The sequence below is a fragment of the Leopardus geoffroyi genome, chromosome A1 (genome assembly GCF_018350155.1).
Source record: "Leopardus geoffroyi isolate Oge1 chromosome A1, O.geoffroyi_Oge1_pat1.0, whole genome shotgun sequence".
NCBI classification, from domain to species: domain Eukaryota; kingdom Metazoa; phylum Chordata; class Mammalia; order Carnivora; family Felidae; genus Leopardus; species Leopardus geoffroyi.
In genome coordinates this window covers 207,559,942-207,585,015 of record NC_059326.1, presented here as the reverse complement: position 1 = coordinate 207,585,015, position 25,074 = coordinate 207,559,942, and the positions used below count along the sequence as shown (strand labels likewise).

General features: G+C 39.3%; 1 protein-coding gene across 1 annotated transcript in view; it reads right to left on the bottom strand.

The window, feature by feature from the left end:
- DAB2 (DAB adaptor protein 2) overlaps positions 1-3,209 on the bottom strand; it is a 70,898-nt gene extending 67,689 nt beyond the window's left edge. Inside the window, exon 1 of the mRNA XM_045439684.1 lies at positions 3,091-3,209. The gene's annotated coding sequence lies outside the window, so the exon portion shown is untranslated. The remainder of the gene's footprint in view (positions 1-3,090) is intronic.
- Between the last annotated feature and the right edge of the window lie 21,865 nt (positions 3,210-25,074).

The window sequence follows — 25,074 nt, the reverse complement described above, 5'->3', positions numbered from 1 at the left end:
GCATAAAGGTAGGATTCTTCTGCCTCATGTCTGCCATCAAGATAGGACAACTGTCCTTTGTTATTTGGATTAGTATAAGTCTCAGAGCAGTGGTAAGTTAGCACACTTGTCCCTTGTGAAGAAAGATTGCCCAGAGGACATGTGAGGGAAACATTAACATCTCTTCACGGCCATCTGGTTCTTCTTAGCTGAGGAATGCTCACCGGTTATGGCAGTCCTGAGTAAAAGTCATAGGAAGAGATAGAGACTTGGATCCAAGCAAGGAAAACAATGTGAGGGAATAAAGATAGAATAGAAATAGAGTTGGCAACAAAGTGCTACGCACACACACACACACACACACCCCAAAACCTGAGATGAATCAGGTGAAAAACTTACTCTTTGGATTGGGAAACATTTGGGGCTGAAATAATCTTTTTGAAGAATTTGTACTATTCATTATCATTGAACAGTCTCCAAACTGAACAGCCATATAAGTCTGGACACAATAAAAACATTTTTTAAAGCCATAGCAGTATTTTGTTAAAGAAGGAAGTAAAGATATTTATCTGAATGGATCTTCTTAAAATATAGTGGAAGATGATATTTTAAAGAACACAAATGTTAATGAGGACACAAAGATCGTAAGATAATTTATTCATGGCAAAGAAGGTTCAAGTTCGAGTTCCTCAGTAGAGAAGGTTTTTTTTCCACTCCAATAGAGGGTACACTGGCCTGGGGTATAGTTGACCTTGTGGCTAATAATGGCACAGCCACTACTTTGTGTCTTATGGCAAATAACTACTCTGTGTGTGCAGCATTCTTCAGTTTGAAAAATACTTGCCCTGCATACTATGATAAAAGATAAAATTTATCATGCCAGAAATGTTGTATAAAATAATATCATTACATATTTTGAACACAAAGAAGAGGATTAAACATTTTGCTTTCAATTGATTTATGTAAGTCATAATATATTTTAAATTGCAAATAATTTGACAATGCTCTGAGCTGGTGATCTTCTTACTTTTTTAGGGGAGCTTCAACATGCTTAGTCAGTAAGATATGTTTATTAACCCTTCTCCAAATTACAAACACCATGCAGAGAAAGATGGTATTATTTGCACTGAGTATACAATATATCTACAGAGTCTGAATAAATACACATCCCAAAGCAATTTTTATTGTGAAATTAAAAGTGGATTATAACCTGTTTAATAATATTAGATGCTTTATATTTGTCTCCTAGCAACTAAATAATATGGATAAGTAAAGAAATTTTTTTAATATGTCTTCAATCATTATTATAATTACGTATAGAGAGTATTTGAAAAAATATCTCCAAATATATAATAATCTCTTAGTTATAACATAAATATCATGCAGACCCAACTCCTGAAATATAGAGCAAGCAAGCCAGTATCCCAATTAAACCTTCTAAGAAGTAATTAAATGGAATAGATTTTTTTCTCTCATTATGTCTACAGGTGATATCGAATATTGAATAGACTTTTTAAGTCATCTGATAGAATTTCTCACAGAAAATTTATTCTGGCTTACGTCCCAATTTTACTCTTCCATACTCCTCTTTGCTCAGTGTCAATAGAAGTTGAATTTTCTAAGAACAAAACACAGTTTCTCCTAAAATTGTTAGATTTTGTCACATAACACTATATACGACTGATTTAATAGAATAAGAAACATTCTACTTCTTGGGGATACTTTTTGGAACTTATTAAATACTAATCAGTGTGTCACGAATTTTTTATCTAGATACCAGGATTTACTTTCTCTTCAGCTTAATTTTATATTTATTTTTGAAAGGTGGGGTGGGGAAAGAATATGCCTTTAAAAGTTACTGAAACAGTCTAACTTGCTATTGAAACTTGTGAACATCAATGAAAGCTCGGAAAGTGACGCCTTGCAAAAATATTTCAGTCATTCTGAATAAGACTGGAAACAACATTTCTCCAACATTTACCTCTGGGTAAAAGCTGGAGGCCTGGACATCCAAACAATGCTGTGTCTATCAGAAAGCAAGCTGAAAATGAAATGGAAATCGTATTTGCTTTCATTTCCTTCCCTCCACATGGAAGGAAGGAAGGAAGGAAGGAAGGAAGGAAGGAAGGAAGGAAGAAGAGAAGAAGTAAAGAATTGAACAAAAGCTATCTGGACATACTTTAGAAATGCTGCGTGCATATGTGTGTGTGTTTATGATTGTGTGGGTATGTGTATGTTGGATTTCAGCTAGAGAGTATTTTCTACATCTCCACAATTTCTACACCAGCTTGAGACCAAATAATATTTAATCACTTCCATAAAAATGCCAAAATAAGAAAAACATGCATGAAAAAGACAGCAATACGAAGAAGGCATGCTATATATGTTATAGCTGACCACAAACATCATTCACAAAACAAGCAAGCGGCCTAACCAGGAATTTTCCAAATGCTTGTTTTGGGAGAAGTTAACTCCCATACAGAGAGCTTTAAAATAGAAGAGGAAAATGACAGGTTAGTGCCGACCCTTTTAACTGATTTCTCCCTAAAATAAAGACAGCATCTTGAATTAAAATGCAAGTCCTTAGAGCGTGCTTACGAGAAAGCATCACATATACAAATAATAGTTTAGCACGCTGACCCTTTTCACAGAAACAAAAACCTGGTCCGGACCAGGAGGAGGCCTCTGTGTAACAGGCTATTCCTGCCCTTCCAAGCTGGCCCACTTCCTCCTGGTTTTGGAAGCTTTTCCACTTTGGACCCTTGTTCCTTTCTCCTTTTGGTGTTTTTAGAGAATGACAGAGTTTATCCAACAGGAAATAATAGCATAGTTTTTGCAAGACCTCTATTTCCCCACCACCGGCTTGAACAAGAATCAGGACTACCATGTGGTGCTGTTGAACTTCGCTAAGAGAGCTTTGAGGCATACACACAACATCAGTCTGACGTTAGTTATGTTACGTTTGGGGAAAAGTGGAGAGGTTGGAGTCCGCACAGCTCTTGGAACCATGGACTCTCAGGATCTTAAAGGACCTTGGGGGCCATCCAGCCCCGTCTCCCACTCTCTGCTTACATTCCTTCCCCAACACCACTTCTCCCTGCCCCAACTTACCCTGGGCCACTTTCCGCAAAGGGGATCTCCTGAGCCATTCTATCGTGTCCTTACTTAGGCTAAATACTTTTTTCTGTTTGCTCCTCATCAAACGCAGAGTATAAGATGCTGCCTCCTTCGGCAAGTTTCGCTTACCTTTCTTTTAGGCTCCGAGACATTGCATAAAACTAACCCAGATGTCAGCTGATGTATTATGAATTTAGAATGGGAACCTCGAGTTCCTTCCTGTCTCTCCGTGGATTTTCAGGGGAGGTGATTTACAGTTGTCCTGGCCACTGCTGGCTTGAAGCTGTTGTTTCTGCTTTTTTTTTTTTTTTTTCAGTTCATGGTTTACTCTGCTGTTCCTCATCTGCCACTTCTTTTTGTACCCTGTCAAACTCAACATCCTTCCTTGTTCAGTGCTCTCTAACTCCCTTAGGAAATCCACCTAAATCCAGACTTTGGGTGTCTTTTCCGAAGGTGTGTGGAAACGAACGGGATTTATTTTGACATGCATATATTGACCTGTATATGAGTTAAATATATATTGTATTGTGTTAACAAATACGAAAAATACGTATTTATTTGTTGTGACATGTATACCACACACACGTGTATTTGAATATTTGACGTCCCAATGATTAAAAGTCTTACTCTTTGCTCCTTTGCAGAGCCATACTTTTTCTTATCCTCAAATTCCTATTTTTTCCTGTGCAGAGTGGTTTCGAAATGCTTTTTGTTTGCTCCCTCCTGTCTTCGCAAGCTTCTAAATTCTTGCTGGTGACGTGCTGAATTATCTTTATTTCTTTCAGTGCCAGCCTCCTCATGCCCTCGGCTTCTTACCACCCACACCAAAGGTTTATTGTGACATTTTAAATAAAACTGCTTCCTTCCTTGGGGAGGATACCAGCGTTGGAGACTCTCTCCAGGCCTTGCCTGGGGGGAATGCATTTGTTGAGAAGGTTATAAGGAAAAGGGAGGAAACCAAACAATGGAGTCAAAGAATAGTAAGTACTGGATTAACCAACTGGACCTGCTGCTGAGGGCGATTTTTAAAAATCTGAGTTGTTGGCTCAGTTGTGCTGTGTCAAACATGCAAAAGTAAAAAAAAAAAAAAAAAAAAAAAAAAGTCCTTCTGAGCCGCAAGTAGAAAAGTTGACCCTTATCTGGATTAAAAATCTGCCTCGGGGCACCTGGGTGGCTCAGTCAGTTAAGCATCTGACTTAGACTCAGGTCATGATCTCACCCTTTGTGAGTTTGAGCCCCCATATCGGGCTCTTTGCTGTCAACACAGAGCCTGGAGCCTGCTTCGGATCCTCTGTCTCCCTCTGTCTCTGCCCTTCTCCTGTAGGTTCTCTCTCTCTCTCTATCAAAATAAATAAATAAACATTTAAAGAAAACCTGCCAAAGCCTGAAATTGTGCGTATAAATTCCATGAAGTACTAGTGACCGCATCTGGGGGATCAGAGTGCGAAAGTTGGGATCATGAGCGAAAGCTGCCTGGATTCAAGTGTTCCAGACATCTTATTATTCCAGCTTGGCTTATGATTTTAGAAAATTTAACTAAGGCCAAAAATAGTATGAAAATAAAAGAAAGCAGAGAGTAGGTGTTAGCTAGGAACTACGACTGTGCAACTTTAATTTTTCAGGAGAGCTCTAACTTCCAATGTCTTTCTGTCTCTCATAATGTTCAGATCATGCTTATTGATTTATGGTTCAGAAAATATATTTATTCCATACATGAGCCTCAGGAATTATTCGAGCGAAAACTTTGCAAATCTAAATTGCAAATATGGCACCGAGTTTAAGAAGACATATTGAACTCACATATTTACCCCCTCTGTCTCCCAAGCCTCCACTAAACTCAAATAAATAAAAGGCTATCAAACCTAATGCGACAAAAAGAACCGAAGAGGGCTTCAGCAGGCAAGCTATTTGAACAAATTGCTGAGTGACAGACATGGATGAAATTGTAGACGTTGACTTATTAGGGCAGGGGAATCCAGACCTCATGTCCACACAGGTAGCACAGTAACTGTGGTGAAAGCAGTTCACACTTCAGAACCCTGGAGAGGCTTAGCTCCCGGCAGCAGCCAGTGTGGTAGATGGAGGGTTGAGGCGTGGGGCTGGACCAAGGAGTAGATGGGAAGATTATATAAGTTGGTCCTGTCCAAGGAATGGAACCCTAAAAGGTCCTTCTAATTCCCCAGTGCCCGCCATGAACAGAACATTCATGCCTACAACACTTCCCACTTTGCCCATCATTACCATGAACATCATTTATTAACTAGAGAAACCGGATGGGAGTGGCTGGTGATTCAAAGACGCCAGACATGGTGACAGAGGAGTGAAGGCTAGAGTCATGACTCAACACAAGGGAACTAATAAAAGTCTGCTCTTATTAGAAGCCTCTAGAATAGTTTAATCCTCCAGTCCCCTTTCCCTTCACATGCACATAACACCACAACCAGGATGCTGTCAAAAGTAAAAGATTAGAGGAAAGACTAGTGGTTTGGAAACCCTGACAAAATGGCCAGGTGTCTGTACAACCTCCCTGCAGGGAAGTCAACTAACCCTGTGTGTGTGTGCACGTAGCTTCCACTCAGATTTTAAAGTCCCACTCTTAACTAGGAACAACCTTGGATCACCAGAAAGTTAAGGTAAATCCTCATCATGAAGAGAGGAACCAAAGTAAACAAGGAGAAATCAGGGGGGAGAAAAGAAAATGGAGATAATGCAGGGATCATGCAGATGCTAAAAATGTTTATTAATATTCTTTGAGAAGAATATTCTTGGGAAGCTATTAAGTCCATAAACAATAATAGATTGCTGTAAAGAAAAAAAAATAAACCCAGGGCACCTGGGAGGCTCAGTTGGTTAAGCGTCCAACTTCAGCTCAGGTCAAGATCTCATGGTTCATGAGTTCGAGCCCCGTGTCAAGCTCTGTGCTGACAGCTCAGAGCCTGGACCCTGTTTCAGATTCTGTGTCTCCCTTTCTCTCTGCCCCTCTCAGCTCATGCCCAGTCTGTCTCTCTTTCTCAAAAATAAACATTAAAGAAAATTAAAGAAAGAAAGAAAGAAAGGAAGAAAGAAAGAAACCCAATAGAGTTCTCAGGAATTAAAAATACAGTAGTGCTATTTCTCCCATAAAAATAGGAGTAGTAGCATTGGGAGATAAATTCTAGGAGTGTTCCCAGACGTAGAACCATAAGATGGGGAGATGGAAATTTTGAAGAAGATAAAAATCAAAGATCAATCTCAGAAGCCAAAAATCTGACTGGTGGAACTTTCAGAAAGAGATACTAGAGGGAAAAAATATATAATGTACTAACGAAAATATATAAAAATGGATATGTAGCCATCTCCAGAAGGAAAAAAACAAAAGTGGTTATCCAGTACAATGATGGTACAACTTCAGAAGCCAAGGCAGAGGGAAGATCCAAATCATTATTCATAATTAATCTTATTCTCACAAAGAGGAAGTAAGACAAATGAAAATAAAGGGTTTACCTGATCTTGTCACTTTATGCTCAGGCTCTTCACTGATTTGCCAATTTCCTCAGAATCAATTTTCATCTCCTGCACACAGCAGACCGGGCCATTCAGGAGCTGCTTCTAGCTCACCTCACTTCTTTTTGTCCTACAGTCTTCTGGAACCTTTGGCATTTGCCAGAACACAATACTAACATTTCTCTCACTGCCTAGTGTTTTCTTCATCTGAGTATCTCTCTTTTCTCATCTGCCTTCTCCCTTTGAATGGCTAAATGTTCTTATTTATTTTTTAGATCATGGCTCAGATGCCTTCTTTCTGGAGTGTTCTCCTAACCTCTGCTGGACTGGGTTAGGTTATCTTTCCCTGCTCCTATAGAGTTCTGTGCTTCTGTCTAGCAGAGCGATAGTCACTCTATTGTAATTCTTCAGCGGCTTTGCGTATCCACACCTCCAATGAAACTGAGTCTTGAATACAAAGACAGTCTCTTGTTTACTTAGTGACCCCCAGCACCTACCACAGGACCTGCACATAGTAGACAAAAAAAAAAAAAATTGTTTTGGTGATAAAGATGTCAAGCGAAGGAAGAGATAAGGCAGTACTATAGGCAATGAGGAAACCAAAATGGGAGAAAGCCGGTGGTTCTATTAATACTCTTATAAGGATATTTAAAGCTATTCTCTTTTCTTCTTGCCTTAAATTACCATAGTTCGTCGATTCAAAGATAAATATTTTTTGCACATTTTTTTTTTTTAATTTTTTTTTTCAACGTTTATTTATTTTTGGGACAGAGAGAGACAGAGCATGAACGGGGGAGGGGCAGAGAGAGAGGGAGACACAGAATCGGAAACAGGCTCCAGGCTCTGAGCCATCAGCCCAGAGCCTGACGCGGGGCTCGAACTCACGGACCGCGAGATCGTGACCTGGCCGAAGTCGGACGCCCAACCGACTGCGCCACCCAGGCGCCCCTGCACAGTTTAATATTTCTGAAGTTAGAATGTGTCATGCATTTGATGGCACGCATACACTTTTTAAGTGGCAACATTTTCACTGTTTTTAGTGGTAGTTAAAATAATGGTGCATCTTGCAAAGAAGTCATAGAGTTGATGAATTATGGTTCACGTAAGTTAAATACATATACGACACGTCCACCAGGTCTGGGAAGGAATGCAGTGGGATTGAAGTCCTGAGGTGGACGGACAGCATGAGGGCCAAGGACTGTAAGAGCTTTGGGCTATCAGTGTTTCTTGGCACTGAGAGAAAAGAGGGAGCAGAGCCATGGAAGAAGAACCAGAGTAGTGCAGGAAAGTTATGGGCTTGTTTTTGGTTTTTTGTTTTCCAAAGAAGATAGGCTGCAAGCTGATAAAGCTCCTTACCCCAACCCCTCGCCCAGGCCTCTGACAACATAAGTTGTAAAGGCAAAAGGTTAGTTTGACTTCTTGTTTGGTGGTGTGGAAATAACGTGTTTTAATTAGGTCTCATGAACTGCCCTGCCAGAAGTGGGGGAAAATCATTGAAAAGAAAAACAGTGATACTTGTTTCCTGACGAGTCACCAGTCAGTTAAGAAAACTTGGAAAGTGGAAGCCCTCCGTGTTCTTCAAGGCCACAACCCCAAAACCAAAACCCAAATTAGCCACTGTTGGGTAAAACCCCTGATTTTGCAAAACCCAGTCTCAAACCAACTCTGGCTGGGTACAATCAGGTGAGGGACTATATTTGGAAAGTATCTTTTAGAAGAACAGTAGAATGTTCAGTCCAAGAGGAAAAAAACCTCTCCTTGAGCCGGTGGTGAAAATTAGTGAGGGCAGGCTACGATAGTATTGGAGACATGACTGAGACATTCTAAGAAAGATTTCTTTTGGCAATTTGTGGGAAAGCTGAGAATGTACCTCCAGATAAGCAGCCCTTCCGTCAGTTACCTGCTGAAGTCTACCGTGTGGGACTCTAAGCAGAGTTTAATTGATATCCTGACACATTTACTCCCTTCTTTCGTTATGACTTTATTGAGGAATCCAAATCTTTTACATTATTTTCTGGATTTTATTTAGTTCTAGGTGTACAGCTGTGAGTAAGTCTATACAAATCATTGCTCATATGTGGAAGCTGAGAAAATTAACAGAAGACCATGGGGGAAGGGAAAGAAAAAAATATATATGGTTACAAACAGAGAGGAGGGAAACCATAAGAGACTTTTACATACAGAGAAGAAACTGAGGGTTGGTGGGGGTAGGGCGGGGAAAATGGGTGATGGGCATTGAGGAAGGCAGTAGTTAGGATGAGCACCGCGTGTTTTACGGACGTGATGAATCACGGGAATCTACTCCCGAGGCCAAGAGCGCACTGTATACACTGTATGTTAGCTAACTTGACAATAAATTGTTAAAAAAAGAAAAAAAAAAATCATTGCTAAAGGAAAAACAAGGACGCAAGCAACAAACCACTTTTGAAATGTGAATTCTAGAAAGAGCAGAACAATAATGCCTCTTTTTTAACACTAGGTAAATCTTTGGCAGTAAACTGCTCACCGCCCAGGAACCCAATCAACTGTTTCTGGTAAGAAAATCCTACTGGAGTGCAGCAGAAGAAGCCCAGGACTGCGTGTTGCTTATCCAGACAGCTGTATCATTAATGTGCTCACAGATTGCCTAACCTTTAGTTTTTACCACAAGTCAGTCATAAATATTATTGTAAAGGTAGAATTTTTACATTTTTTTTTTAAATTTTTTTTTTCAACGTTTATTTATTTTTGGGACAGAGAGAGACAGAGCATGAACGGGGGAGGGGCAGAGAGAGAGGGAGACACAGAATCGGAAACAGGCTCCAGGCTCTGAGCCATCAGCCCAGAGCCTGACTCGGGGCTCGAACTCACGGACCGCGACATCGTGACCTGGCTGAAGTCGGACGCTTAACCGACTGTGCCACCCAGGCGCCCCTAGAATATTTATATTTTAAGTAATACTTTTTTTTTTTTTTTTTTTTTTTTAACATGAGGTTATCACGTCTAGGCCTTAATTATCACGGGACGTTTCTTTAAATGATGGAAGGGCGGATCCTGAGAAACTTAACAGAAGTCTATGGGGGAGGGGAAGAAAAAAAAAAAGAGGCTAGAGAGGGAGAGAGCCAAAGCATAAGAGACTCTTAAAAACTGAGAACAAACTGAGGGTTGATGGGGGGTGGGAGGGAGGGGAGGGTGGGTGATGGGTATTGAGGAGGGCACCTTTTGGGATGAGCACTGGGTGTTGTATGGAAACCAATTTGACAATAAATTTCATATATTGAAAAAAAAGAGTATAAAAATAAATAAATAAATAAATAAATAAATAAATAAATAAATACCGGCATGAAGAAAAAAAAAAATAAATGATAGAAGTAATGAAGAAATGCCATCCTTTACAATTAATGAAAGGAAGAGGGCAAATTGGACGCTCACTTTTCTGAGCTACCTCACTGAGCAATTGGGTGGCCAAGTTACTGTCATATTGAGCTCTGTTTGTTTTATTAGAACTTTATCTTAGTCATACGCTAGCTTTGATTTTCTGACAGTCACTGACCATCCAAGTGACTCATGATTACACTTTCCTGCAGCACCTCTGGGCGCTATGGAGATATTTCCTATTTCCAAAGAAGCGTCATCATTGTGCTTGTGTGGATTGGTACCCCCAAGCAAACAGCGTGGGTCTACAAATTGAGCGAGTATTTCTTAGACAAAGATGGCCATCGTAGCCTCAAAGGAGCCGATTTATTTGGGTGAAGGGGGTATTTCGTGAGGGAATGACAAGCTGACATATATTTATTAATGTCTCTCGTACTGTGTGACAAAACCTGGCAGCGTAACTGTGAATGGAACAATTTGTCACCATTTCATGGAACCCTTTCATATGCAGAACTCATGCCTTGTCCAAGCTGCCTGAAGTGTGTAAGTTTTCTCAGAGATGTCTTGGGCAAAATTCCCACAAAATCCCCCTTATTATTTTCAAAGCTTTCAGCTCTTCTTTGTGCACCTGAAGTTGCTTTTTTTGTTTTTCCCATTCTCCCCAGGAGAATATATCTCTTTAGGAACATCCAGGAAATATGAGTTGAAGTTTCAAAGAAAATTATTATACTTATATTGGGTATTTTCTTGTAAAAATGTTAGTCAAATTGCATCGATGAGCATTTTCTGGCGGCAGAGGTATTTGCAAGAATTGATTATCAGTGAGACTCTGGCCAGTGAATCGTTTTTTAGATAGCTGATTGCTATTTCTCAATGCTTCTGCTTGCGGCACAACTTCTCCTGTACCTAATTATTAATTCTATAATTTTAATTTTTGCTACTTGCCTCTATGGCATTGGGTTATAATTTTCACTCAGGTAAGACATGGAACGGAGCCCAAAGATGTCCCCAGAGGTTTTAGAAACTTAAATGAATGTAAATATATTTTTCATATATTTAAAAATATTTTTAGGACATTTTATAAAATACACACTTACACATATTTACCTATGTATATATAATTTAAAATATAAAATATGTATGCAATTTTGCAAAGCTCAGATTGTTGACCAAAGACAGTATGGTGAAAATTTTAAGGAGGCAGAATTTGGCTCAGAATCTAACCACCAGAAAAGGCTGCCACAGAGGGGACTGCTCCAGGGTGCACTGGGTTTTTCCTTCCTAGAGATGTTCAGGCAGAGACTGGGCTCTTGCTGAAGATACTGTGAAGCATTGCAGGTGTATACAGAAAGGTCCCTAAAGGCCCTTTTTGTCTCTGAGACTCCATGAAATAAAAATATCACTTGAGGGAAATTGAGTTTTGACTTCGTGTTGTTTTCAACAGAAAGGAAGTCTTCTGAGTAGGGGAGGGAAACATCATTAAATTTAACTGAATGCTGCATGTTGAGATTTGGACAATCTGTTTACAAAGCCTGGTATTTGTTGTCCAAATGTTTGTCTTAGAAGGGATCAGAACCATACTAGCACTTAATCATGCCTTTATCACTTAACTAGTAGTCTTATTTTTTTTTAAGTTCATTTACTTTGAGGGAGAGAGAGAGCGAGAGGGAGCACCCATGCAAGTGGGGGAGGGGCAGAGAGAGGGAGAGGAGAGAATCCCAAGCAGACTCAGTGCAGAGCCCAATGTGGGGTTCCATCTCATGAACTGTGAACTCATGACCTGAGCCAAAATCAAAGGTTCGATGCTTAACTGACTGAGCCACCCACGCACCCCTTAACTAGTAGTCTTATTAACTAGTTTTTAGCTTTTTCTCTAAGTTCGGATGGCCATATCCTTCTGTTATGAGTTGATTTGTCTCCCCTAAAGGCTATGTTAAAGTCATAACCCCAAAACTTCAGAATGTGACCTTATTTGGAAATAAGGTTGTTGCAGATGTAATTAATTAAGATGAGGTCTTACTGGAGTTGCCTGGGCCATACCCCAATACGACTATTGTCTTCATAAGAAGAAGGCCATGTGAAAACTTAGAGACAGGTCATGTGAAGACAGAGACAGGGATGGAAGAGCTGCATCTACAAGCCAAGGAACACCAAGGAATGCCAGCCCTCATTGGAATTTAGGAGAAAGGCATGGAACCAATTCTCCTTCACAGCCCTCAGGAGGAATAAGCTTGGCCGACACTTTGATTTCTGATTTCTCAACTCCAGAACTGTGAGAGAATAAATTTCTGTTATTGTAAGCCCCTCAGTTTATGGTACTTTGCTACAGCAACCCCAGGAAACTAATACATCTTCCTTATAGTTAATCACCTTTAAGAGCATCCTTATTGGGCTGGCTCCTTCTGTTGAGCATCTGACTCTTGATTTCAGTTCAGGTCATGATCCCAGTGTTGTGGGATTGAGCCCCATGCTAGGCTTTGTGCTGAATGTGATGTCTGCTTAAGATTCTCTCTCTCTGTCTCTCTTTCCCACTCTACCCTTCTCCCCTCCTTTCTCTCTCTCTCTCTCTCTCTCTCAAAACAAACAAATAAATAAAAAGAGTGGGCTTATATTCTTTCAGAAATTTTCTTTGCATATGCATTAACACACACACACACACACACACACATATATATATATACACATACACGTATTCTTTTTCTTTCCAGTAGATATTGGGAGTATATCATACAGCTGCTCTGTACTTGGTTTATATTATTTATTTTTTAATTAACATAACTGAAGTTTTTTATATATCAATACACAAAGAACTACTTTGTTGTTTTGAATGGATGTATGCTAAGCCACTGCATGGATTTTATAACATATTTAACCTGTCCTCTACTGATGGCCATTCCAATTTTTTAAAATATGAACAATACTGCAGTGGACATTCTTGGATGAATGCCTTTGTGAACACATAAATATGTATACAGGATAAATTCCTGGTAGTGGAATATCAAGTCCAAGGATATATGCATTTTAAAACATGATACTTTTGACAACTTGTCTTCCAAAACAGTAGCTCTAGTTTACCTTTTCACTGGGAATTCCTGTATCTCAGAGCTGTTACTGACATTGTATGGGAACACACTTTTGATTTTTTCCCCTATCTTTAACTGAGAGTGAGGTTACATACGTTCTCTTTTTTTTTTTTTTGGTTGTTTGTATTCATTTCCTTAGAAATTAGCCAATTTTCCTAATGGGTTGTTCTTATTTATGTGTCCTTTTAAAATTTTTATTTCTTAGTGCCTGGGTGGATCAGTTAGTTAAGTGTCTGACTTTTGATTTTGGCTCAGGTCATGATCTCACAGGTGGTGGGATCGAGCCCCGAGTTGGGCTTTATGCTGGCTGTGAAGCCTACTTAGGATTCTCTCTCTCTTCCACTCTCTGCCCCTCCCCCACTTGTACTCCCTGTCTCTCTCAAAATAAATAAATAAACTTAAAAAAATTTATTTCTTAGCCCTAATGAATTGGTGTCAGAGGGGGCTATCGCAGTTAGCAATTCTAAAACGTGAACGTTTGGGGGCCCCTGGGTGGCTTAGTCGGTTGAGCATCTAATTCCAGATTTCGGCTCAGGACATCATGATCTCACGGTTTGTGAGATCTGTACTGACAGTGCGGAGCCTGCTTAGGATTCTCTCTCTCCCTCTCTCTCTCTGCCCCTCCCCTGCTTGTGCTCTCTCTCTCTCAAAAAAAAAAAAAAATAAATAAATAAATAAACTCAAAAAAATAAAATAAATGTGAATGCTTTTGTCCTAAAGTGGCTTTTGTATATGGAAGAGACTAATCAGAGGTTTGCTTTTGCTTAAAAATTTAGCATTCAATTTGTTAAAGTTAAAAATCCAAATCTGTACTTCTTACTTAGGTTTTTTTAAATTCAGTTTCCAATTTTTTTTTTTTTTCTATTTGTAAAGCTAGATAATTTTAGTAACCATTTTTAGGGGAGTTTTAAAAATAATGTTTATTTATTTATTTTTGAGAGAGAGAATGGGTGAGGAGCAGAGAGAGAGGGGAGAGAGAATCCTAAGCAGGTTCCACACTGCCAGTGCAGAGCCCGACTCCAGGCTGGAATGGAACTCATGAACTGTGAGATCATGACCTGAGCTGAAACCAAGAGTGGGACACTTAACTGACTGAGCCCCCGGCACCCCTAGGGGAATTTTGAAATGTGTATGATCACATATATAGACTTAGTTGACTAAATTTCTGCATATATTTTGAGCTAATTTTGTTAACTTAATCTGCTCAGCTTCCTTTTTAAGTACGTCAATTATCTGTCTGAAAAATTTCCCATGTAAGAGTCTTTAAAATCTTAAAAAAAAACCCACAGAAACATACTGATGTTTAACCCTGTTTCATATTCAAAGCTTTCATAAACATTGTGTGTGAGTTACAGATTGCAAGTCTGTATCAACTATTTCATTATGCATTTTAAATTGGAATTACCTGGTCTCTCATTTTAACATCTCAAGTTCCCTTAAACATTAGTAGTATTTTATAATTACCAAACACAGATATATCACCTAGCCAAAAGCATTAGTAAGATTGTTTTGATTCTCTTAAACACTTCTATACTTAATTTTAAAGTTTTCTAGGGTTGACAAATGCAATCTCCTAAAGGAATTATGTCATCTAATATCATTTTTGGAGTTGCATTTCTAATTAGCTTGCTTGAAGTTACATAACAGAAATTTAAGTCAAGAGAGTCACTAAATCCTGATAGAACATTCTGATAGTTTACAACAGGGACTTCATAATTTGAAAGCTGGTATTTTAGTCCTCTTGCTTTGTGTCATGGAGGTCCACAGTCTGTTATAAGGACCTCATATCTTCTATCTAATTGATTATCTGAGAGATTTGGCCTTTTTTTTTTTTTTTCCTTTTTTGAGTTTTAAGACAGAAGCTGTATATATGTATGTATAATCTAACTCCATAGGCAGTATAAGTTGATAGAAAGTTGCATTCTTTAAAGATGCTTCCAAAAATAACTCTTGTAGATATTAAAATATTCGGGGGCGCCTGGGTGGCACAGTCGGTTAAGCGTCCGACTTCAGCCAGGTCACGATCTCGCGGTCCGTGAGTTTGAGCCCCGCATCAGGCTCTGGGCTGATGGCTCAGAGCCTGGAGCCTGTTTCCGATTCTGTGTCTCCCTCTCTCTCTGCCCCTCCCCCGTTCATGCTCTGTCTCTCTCTGTCCCAAAAATAAAATAAACGTTGGAAAAAAAAAAATTTAAAATATTCAAATCAACCTGGCTTTCTCTTACTATTCAGTTGCAACTTTCAAGGACATTCTACTGACAAAAAGAATGGTGCGAGGCATTGGTTGCAACTCATATGTAGCCCAACTACTTTTGGCTAATCACTTGTGTAAAAGTCCTCATACACCTTGATAATATGGCTACCAAATGAAGGTCATATGCATATCCTATACACATACAAATGTATTCACAAAGATATTTATCCGGAAGTATCCATGGTGGCATTATCTATACTATCAAGATTGGAATCAGTCTAAACGCCCATTAATAGAGGACAGGTTATATCATCTATTAAAAGGCACACAAGATCCTGCTTCACATTTCATAGGACTGAAGATGACCTATTTATTAGCTCTAAAGCTTTAGTTTCTGGCAAGCTCAGCACCGAATCCCCTGAGTCCTCACATCATGATACTTGGCTTGCTGGAGAACAACCTCAACAGTGGCTGCCATAATACAGAGAAGGTAGGGAATGTGTTTTCATGGAAACACTCATCCTGATAATTCATTGCACCACCACCTGTACATTCATCTGCTCCACTTTTCCAAGATGTGATATTTGTGATGAAAGAATGTACAGCATTTGGAAAGGAGTAAATTTGAACATCCTTTCTCATGAGTAACATTTTGGGACTATCATCACTAGAGTCTGTTTTACTATACATAAAAAATAAAGACCACTGAGGGAATAGGCACAGATTTTGCCTTCAGAAAGTTGTAATCAGAAGGAGGCATATTTATCTACTCTTTTTTTTTTAATATTTTATATATTTGTGTCTGAGAGAGAGAGAGAGAGAGAGTGAGTGGGGAGGGGCAGAGAGAGAGAGAGAAAGGGACAGAGGATCCGACAGCAGAGACCCTGATGTGGGGCTCAAACCCACAACAAATGAGATCATGACCTTAGCCGAAGTCAGACACTCAACCAGGTGCCCCAAGAAATCTTAAAGTTAATTGTTGACTTCCCTCACCGCACAAATAAGGAAAAGGCAAAGGGGCTCCAGTTTCCACTTATGGCGGCAGAGCTCTGAGCTGTAGGACCCAAGAATCCATGACCAAAGTAAAAATAACCTATCCATTGTTACACCATTCTCGGGCCAATGAAGATACATTCCAGTTTTCTGAACAATACATCAGAATTCAGGTACAGACTTTCATTAATGCCAAACAGAGATGCTTGAATGGAAATCTAGAAACCAATGGCAAAGGGTTTTTTTAAAAAAAAAGGACCGGGGAAAAAATAAATAAATAAAAATAAATACATAAAAATAAAAAAAAAATAAAAAGCACCGGGAGTTTTCAGTTAACTACTGAGAGCATTTTATACTGAAAGCAAACTGAAATCCTCAGTAGTTAACTGATAAGAGCATCAGGGATCACCAGCAGGGTTTAAGGCAGAGACGCCAGGGTCCAACATTTGCCACGTTTTTAAAATCTCACACAATATAGCACACAATATGGTACTTTCAGTTATAGGGGAGTAAATAACACCCTGAGATTTTATACAGACTTCTGCATTTCAGTGAATATCTTTCATCTGGATAGAAGAGTCACAGTTTAAAAAAGATTCTTAAAAGTCTATGCAGCTAGAAACAGGCATCAGTAATTGTTTATGGCTAAAATTCCTGCCTGGTGAAGAATGTGCCAGCAAGAAGTAATTCCTAAGATGTAGGTGCTAAGTTCCCCCAACATTTCATCCACAATCCTGTCAATGCTTTATTCTTTTTCCTACAGAGATGGCAACTCTTTAATTAAAAAATAAGGATTTCAACAGAGATATGAATTACTGTTTTTGTAAGCTATAAATATGCAGGTATAATACCAGACATGGAAATAGCTGCATTGGAAATTAAATAATTTCTCCCAATGAATTTAAGTATTGTTAATCACTGCTTATGCAATCCAAAGATCAAGGGGGTCATCTCTTTAAGATTTGAATAAAAAGCGGTTTTTTTTCTCATTCCTTATTCTTATTGTTCCTCCCAATATTGGTGGTGTGGTGGGGAAGAGGCTGTTACCCCTCCCGTGCAACCGCCATCAACTAAAGCTCTTTTGTGTCTGCTCCAAGCCTTTCTAAACTTGAATGAAGCCTGTTACTTTGTTATTTTCTAAAAACCCTCCGCCGACTTTACTGAAGGTTTTGGGTAATGCAGGGCAGTTTTTAAACATTTATTTATTTATTGGGAGGATGGGCAGAGAGAGAGAGAGAGAGAGGGAGGGAGGGAGAGAGAGAATTCCAAGCAGGCTCTGCAATGTCAGCGTAGAGCTGGGCGAGGCTCTTTCCCTCCAGCCATGGGATCGCGACCTGAGCCATCATCAAGAGTGAGTGGGTCACTCAACCTGCTGGGCCACCCAGGCGCCCCATGCAGGGCATTTCTATTGCAGCATTACAGATAACTTTAAATTGAGTGTTGAAACTTCTGTTCATAAATGGGCCCCAACATCCCCACCCTGGGCTCTCTCATAGATCCCCTGCTGTTTCTTTCTTTCTTTCTTTTTTTTTTTAATTGAAGTGTAGTTGACACACAATGTGACATTAGTTTCAGGTGTACAACACGGTGACTCCACAACTCTAGTTATGCTGTGCTCACCACCAGCTAGCTGCCATCTGTCACTATACAACACCGTTATAATACTATCGACTAGGGGCGCCTGGGTGGCTCAGTCGGTTAAGCGTCTGACTTCCACTCAGGTCATGATCTCATGGTTCCAGAGTTGAAGCCCCACATCGGGCTCTGTGCTGACAGCTCAGAGTCTGGAGCCTGCTTGGGGTTCTGTGTCTCCCTCGCTCCCTGCCCCTCCCCCACTCGCACTCTTTCTCTCTCTCTGTCTCTCTCTCTGTCTCTCCCTCTCTCTCTCAAAAATAAATAAACAATAAAAAGAAAATAATACCATCGACCGTATTCCCTGGGCTGTGTCATGGAGCCGTGCTTCTATAGGCCTGCCGCTTGCTGTGGGTTTTAACCCTTCTTTTTTCCTCTAAACTTCCTTCCCTCTTTACTTTTCTTTCTTACCCCAATCATTGAATAACTGTTAGCTGTTTGTGAAGAACAGCTTATCTAATATGTTTTAAAAAAACCAACCTGCCATTTTATACATCATGTTTTTGCAGGAGGCTCATTTTTCCACCCAAAGAAGCATTTCAAGGTATTTTCCTAGACAAAGATAGCTCCTCTCTTTAAGAGAAATTCTGCTGCCCACAATTAAAGTTATATATGTATATGTAAGAGTAATAATTAAAATTATGGGTGTGCATATAACTTGAATAATTAATATGAAAATAATAAAATTGTTTTATTTTTTGTGTTTATCGTGCTACACTTAACTGTCCTGTCCAGAACTCTCTTTTCTTCTCACCTGTGTGTACCCAGCTGCGGTGTATGAGGTATAAACATTTCCTTGCTTTTATCTGGTGTTTATTTTGAGACCTCTTGATGGTTTTCCCCTGCTTCTCCATTCTCAACATTTGTATTTCTCTTTTGGAAATAGTTTTCCTATGATCTTTGGGAAAGCTTATATTTATGGCTTCTCCATCCACACTTAGAATGCCTTTGTTTTTTCCCTTTTTCTTCTCATGATTACAAAAGTAGGGGGGGAAAAATCCCACTCTCTATATTGCTAAAGCCATCCTCCAACTCTGAGATGCCTTTTTTTCAATGAGGAAAAACACAGCAAGTGAACACATGACTGACTCATACAGTTTACTTTCTCTTTCTCTATACTCAGTACTCAATACGCCATGCACCCTCTCTAATAATTCTAAATCTTTAAACTAAACTTTAGTCTTTATTCAGGGGCTACATATTTTATTCCGTGAATGTTTAAAAATACATTTTGAACAAAGTGCAGCACTCCTATTTTATACGAAGCCATCTAGTATCCTATTGACATAAGCAGCTAGTAATGTTTAGAAGATGCTGGAGAGGTTGGGATTTCAGGTAAGGTCATGTGGATGCTCTTGTGGAGGACTAGAGCCATAGATGTAATGAGGAAGGAGTAAGAAGCCATTGTAGGATTTCCAGGTAATAGGACAAGCTGCTACTTGGGGAATGGCAGTCAGGACACATTTGAAGGGGTTGGGAAGGGCTGCTCAGAAGGGGGAAGGTGGTCCAGATAAGAAGCTGAAGATTTCTCAGTGTATATACTCAAGAGAGTCTGAAAGATGCATTACTTGCCCTGGTAGGGATGGCAGAAATGAAAGATAAATTGGTAAAGCTTTGTAATATTCAGGGTCAGTTGATATTTGTGTACCCATTTCAGACAATGCATCAACTACGATTGATTTCCTGGGAAATTTTATGTCTTTGAAAGAAGAAGTTCCTAATTAGCCTCTGTTTCACTTAGACCATGTAAATGGCAAAGACCACTCAGGCATCTGTTATGTGTCCCATATTATTTGAAAAGCTGTCTACATTAATCAAATTAATTGTGCAGAGCTGGGCTTCAGATTCTCGGATTCTTTTTTAAAACACATACAAAACATTTCTACTTGCTCTTTAGAAATTCCATTTTTTAAATAGTTATGTCTAATGACTTTTTCCTTCAAAGTCCTGTGTTTAGAACAATCACTGATGGGTTGTGATAAATTGTTTCCAATTTCACTCTTGTCTTAGGCAATGTTATCCAGATCTGTGGTTTTAAAACCATTTCATATGCCAGCAATTCTTAAACTTATATCTCCAGCTCTAATCTCTCCCTTTAACTCAAGACTCATAGACCTACTGCCTCTTACACATCTCTGCTTGAAGGTCTAAGAGGCAGTTCAATCTAACAGGACCAAAACAGAACTCTTCATTCTCTTTCTTTCCCTTCTCTCAACCTGTTCCTTCCTCATTCTTTCTCTCAGCTGAGAATGCTAGCATCCGCTTGGTTGTTCAGATCAAAATTTAACCAAGTCATCCTTAGTTAACTTTCTCTTGTCCTTGATGTTGATACCGCTAGTGAGCTGGGTCAACTGTCTATAAAACTCTGTAAACCTGCCTTCTTTTCTTCAGCCTCTTGGCTTCTATTCTGGACTATCTTCCCTTCCAACACTGAATGCATTATCCACAAGGTAATCAGAGTAATCTTTGAAAAATTCAAATCAAAGCATGTCTATCCATCTTTCTCACACTTAGAATAGCAAAATATGTGATCTTGTATCTATTTACTTCTCTGGCTTTAGCTGATCGCTAAATTCTCACATGATGGTACAGCCACACTGGCTTACTTTATCCTCCTTGAAGAGGCCAAGGTTTTTTGTGCTTTCTGGACTTTCATGTTTATCAGCCTAGACCTCCTTCTAGAGCAAGAGATGACTAGAGTCTTTTTAGTTCTCCAGTTACTATCTTCTTCTTCTTCTTCTTTTTTAAACTTAAGCCTATTTATTTATTTTGAGAGAGACAGAGACAGTGCAAGCAGGAGAGGGACAGAGAGAGAGAGAGAGAGAGAGAGAGAGAGAATCCCAAGCAGGCTCCGTGATGCCAGTACAGGGCCAGATGCAGGGCTTGAACTCATGAGCTGTGAGATCACGACCTGAACCAAAACCGAGTCAGCTGCTTAACCAATTGAGCCACCCAGATGCCCCTCCAGTTCCTATTTTAAATCTAACTTCTTCAGTTTAGCCTTATCTGATACCTTAGCACAGTCGGAGTTCACCCAGGAAAATGAAACCACTCCTAAGTATTTAAAACAGGAAATTTAGCATATAGTACTGGCTACCTATGTGGGGGAATTGCTGAGAAGCCAAAAAAGAGACAGCAAAATAACCCAGAGGTTCGCAACTGCAGAAAGCCACAACCAGCCTTAGGCTGGAGGGACAAAAAGAGAAGGTAGGTTCACTGAAGCCTGGGACCACAGCATAAGCTAGAACCACATCGGGAATGACTAGTAAGAGCCAGGGAGGAGATGGAACTTCCACTGAAGACATCACCCAGTGCAGGGAAAGAAGGGAGAAACGCTCTGATGTCTCCCCTCTTCCAGTGTTCCAGCCTCAGGTCAGTGATTTCGTTGATTAAGCCGCCCAGCCATAACTTAACTAACATAAAAGCCTGTGGATTGTGACCTGCCAAGGTCAGCCCCACCGTGGTGTAGAGCAGAGCAGGACACTGAGGAGAAATTAATCGGAATGGAATCAGATGGAGGACAGTCCTATTTCTCAACTTAAAGTGGACCCCTTGCCCAGACAAGTCCAATGCAATCATTCTGTTTTCACCACAACGTATATTATCCCACAGTTTCTGATTTGTTTATTTTTTATTATCTCTCTTTAGGTCATATCCAACACAGCTTTGGGCATATATCACGTGCTCAGTAAATGATTTTCAAATGAATGTAAGGGGCAAACAATTTTCTCTATAAGGTCATAGTAGAAAAGATAAAGGATCATTTTAATAATTTTCTAAGTTTATGCACAGTGTCACTTGAAATCAAAGCTGGATTATTCATTAAGTCAGTAGCACATTTCTTGTGGATTCTCTACCTTGGCGGGGAGGGTAGCATCTCCACTGTTACGTTTTACTGAGAGATGATTATGCACTTTTTAAAATAAATACCTGTTGGTTCAGTCTTAAGAGTTTAGTTTTTGTTTCCTTAGCCAACATTCTTCTTTAAGGAAAACTTTACTGAAATAGCTATAACATGTTTCTAAAATATTATAGGATGTTTTTGTTTACAGGTAAACGTTTCTAAAATTAGAAAACGCTAAGAAAGACTTAACATCTAAAAATTACAGAGTGCCTCCTTTTTCTTCAAATCACCAATTTCTCCAAATACATTGTATCCATGCTGTTTATAACACCTTTAGCACTAAGACCTCAGAGCAATGTGACACAGTTTAGCATTACCATTCTTCTATTTTTAATTGAGAAACATGAGATTCAGGAATACCAGAAGTTTCTCTCAGAATTATAGCATCGGAGGACCAAAAGAACCTTAACAAGATAATCAAATCCACTCCCTTTGCTGCCAAGGTATGCATTGAATTATTGAGCTAAAACAGGATTACATCTAAATCCACATTCGTTAAGGGCCCTTGGGGAAGGAGATTGTAATGACCCCATTCTAATAGCATTTACTGTTCATAAATGTTTCCTGATATTTATTCTATATCCCTTTCACTCCTTCCTGACTTTCCATAATACCCTCAATTTTGCATTGCTTTTTGATTTTTTCAGACACAAAAATCTCATCTCTGTAACAAGAACATCAATAAGAATTACATTGCTTTACATTGTTTCAGTTAACCCTGGAGTCCGGGTTCAGGGATGTGTCAACTAGCTGATGGACTAGTTGATGGGCCTTATGTAAATTTAGAAGTTTTATAGCCACGAAAGCATTTAGGAATGTCAGATTTCATTCACTTTGACATGGCGGTTTTGTCAATTACATCAAGTGCTAATCATTTCTCAATCCTCAGTAAGAATTTTTCCCAAATAGTTAGGTTACCACTGAACAGTAACGTAGTACTCTCTCACACTTGGTATTGTCACTCATACCAACACAGAAAAAATATGCATAGAAATAGTCAAACACCTAGTTAAATGATAATGATAAAGATTGTAATTTTAGAACCTATTTTACTTGGAGAAACTTAATGAGTGAATGAGTGCTATGCTATGTAATCTACATGATACTGGGGCAAAAGAGATTTAATAACAAGATAAGAATCACAAGAAACCTTTGGTGAGTACCTGTTATGTACCAAATAACTTTCTAAATCCCTTTATATTGATTCACTTAGTTAATCCTCACAATAACTCCACGGGTTGGCACTATTATTATCCTGTTCTAAAAAAAGGAAAGCTGATGTGTAGAAATGCTACATGTCCAAGAATGTGCAGTTGGTAAGTTGCAATGCTGACGTTCAAATCCAAGAACCTGTTGCCCGTAACCACTAAACTACAGCTTCTGTGGGTGAGGGGAAGGGAACTTTAATAGGAAGTGTCCAGGAAATGGCATATGGTGGTTCTGGTTTCAGTTCTCACTACAAGAAGAAGTGACTGTTGCTTGCCACAGCAGACAGAAGACCACTCTTCTCCCAGAGGAAACACAGCTGCCAGAGGGAAGGCACACGTAGACATAGAATCTAATGCAGCAAAGCCACGATCAGAATTTAAGGAACCTACTGCAGGGAAGCAGAACTTTATGAAGAACTTGATCAATAAAGATGAGTGAAGATGATGTTTAGAGGTTAACATGAGTAGTGACCTAGACTTAGAAATAAGGACTCTGAAGCAAGAAATGGACATTTCAGGCCAAACAAGAATCATGTTGTCCGGATCACTGAGTACACATAGAAGATCAGACAAGATCAGATCTGTTTCCATAGCCCTTAGCCTACGCAGATGAAGTCTTGTGACTAGCTGCTCAGTAGTGTACATCGGTGGTCTTCTACAGATCATTGTTTATAATTAGGGAATTGAAGGGCATACAATTTCTATATGATGCTCTCTCTTTCTCTCAAAATAAATAAAACTAAACTAAAAAAAAAAAAAAAGGTTCCCAGACCAAAGAATCCTTTTATCTATATTTATATAGATTGCCAAATATGAGCTCCTAGGTAGGAGAGTAGAGCGTTGACAAAATTTAGGTGCTCCACGCTATGGATACAGGGTATATATGTCCGCATTACCAGTTGGTGTTACATTGAAAATGCAGTTTTAATAATTTTTCTAGCTATTAAGTAAATACACATATATGCACACATATATTACTATACACACATTCATGTGCATTCCTGTAATGCATTGCCCTCTCCCATTCCAGCCTCCTCAACTGACTGTCAAAATCTTATGATACTGCCCCACCATACTGAATGCGTATTGCATTTTAATTTTCCATTGTTTTCTGCAGACACAAAATCATGCCATATCGCTTCACCACTCCTACCCCAAACTTGTTCTTGCTGCATCAGCCAATAATGAATTTCCAACTTCTAGCTTTATACAAATTCAGTTACTCTTCAAGGCACAAATCAGGTGCTATTTCCTCAGATGATATTTTCTACTAACTCTGATCATTCTCATCTTTATTCTCCTTTAGTACCTCTTATGAATGCCACTTTGGTAATCAGTCACATGGTGCCCTGTACATTGTTGTGTTTTGTGTGTATATGACCTGTCTGAAAAACCAATCATGTATTTCTTGGGCCTAGGAACTGACTTAAATTTCTTGCCCTTGCACAACTCCTAGGACATTGGCAGGCATATAGCTGGTTCTCAATGCATAATTGTTTGTGATAAAATGAATTGAAAGCACTTAATTGTTTTACTTCAGATTTACTGACGTCAATAAGTAAATTATTTTTGAAGGACTTTTATCTCCCCCTGGATTCCAGGAGGACCTGTGGGGCACACACTATACTAGAAAGAGTCAGAGCTCCCTTTAAATCCATTGTATGTTCAAGGAGATAAATTATGTCCTCTTCTCTCTATGTCCTTTCTAATCTGGGTAATTTATGCATCACTAGTGTTGGACATTAAAGCATTGCATTGGAAGACAAATGGAGGGGAAATTTCTATTATTATAGAAGCATGAAATTATTTGAGCACAAACATATTCTTATGATAGTCCTGAAGTTGACTTTTCTCCCATGGATGCCTTTGTCAGCTTAAGTCCTCTATGTCCAGAGATTGGTATAATTCTGTTGTATTGGCGTTGGTATTTGGACAGGCAGTTGTTGGATGGACTAATGAGAAATAATGAACCTAAAATATAAAAGGTATCTGATAAGTTAAACTCAGTAATCATATGCCATAGTGATTTAATAAGTGGTGGAACCAGCCACGCAAGGTTGGCTGGCTCAGTCGGTGGAGCATCGGACTCTACCTTATGTCAGGATCCCACCATTCCTGAGTTCGAGCCCG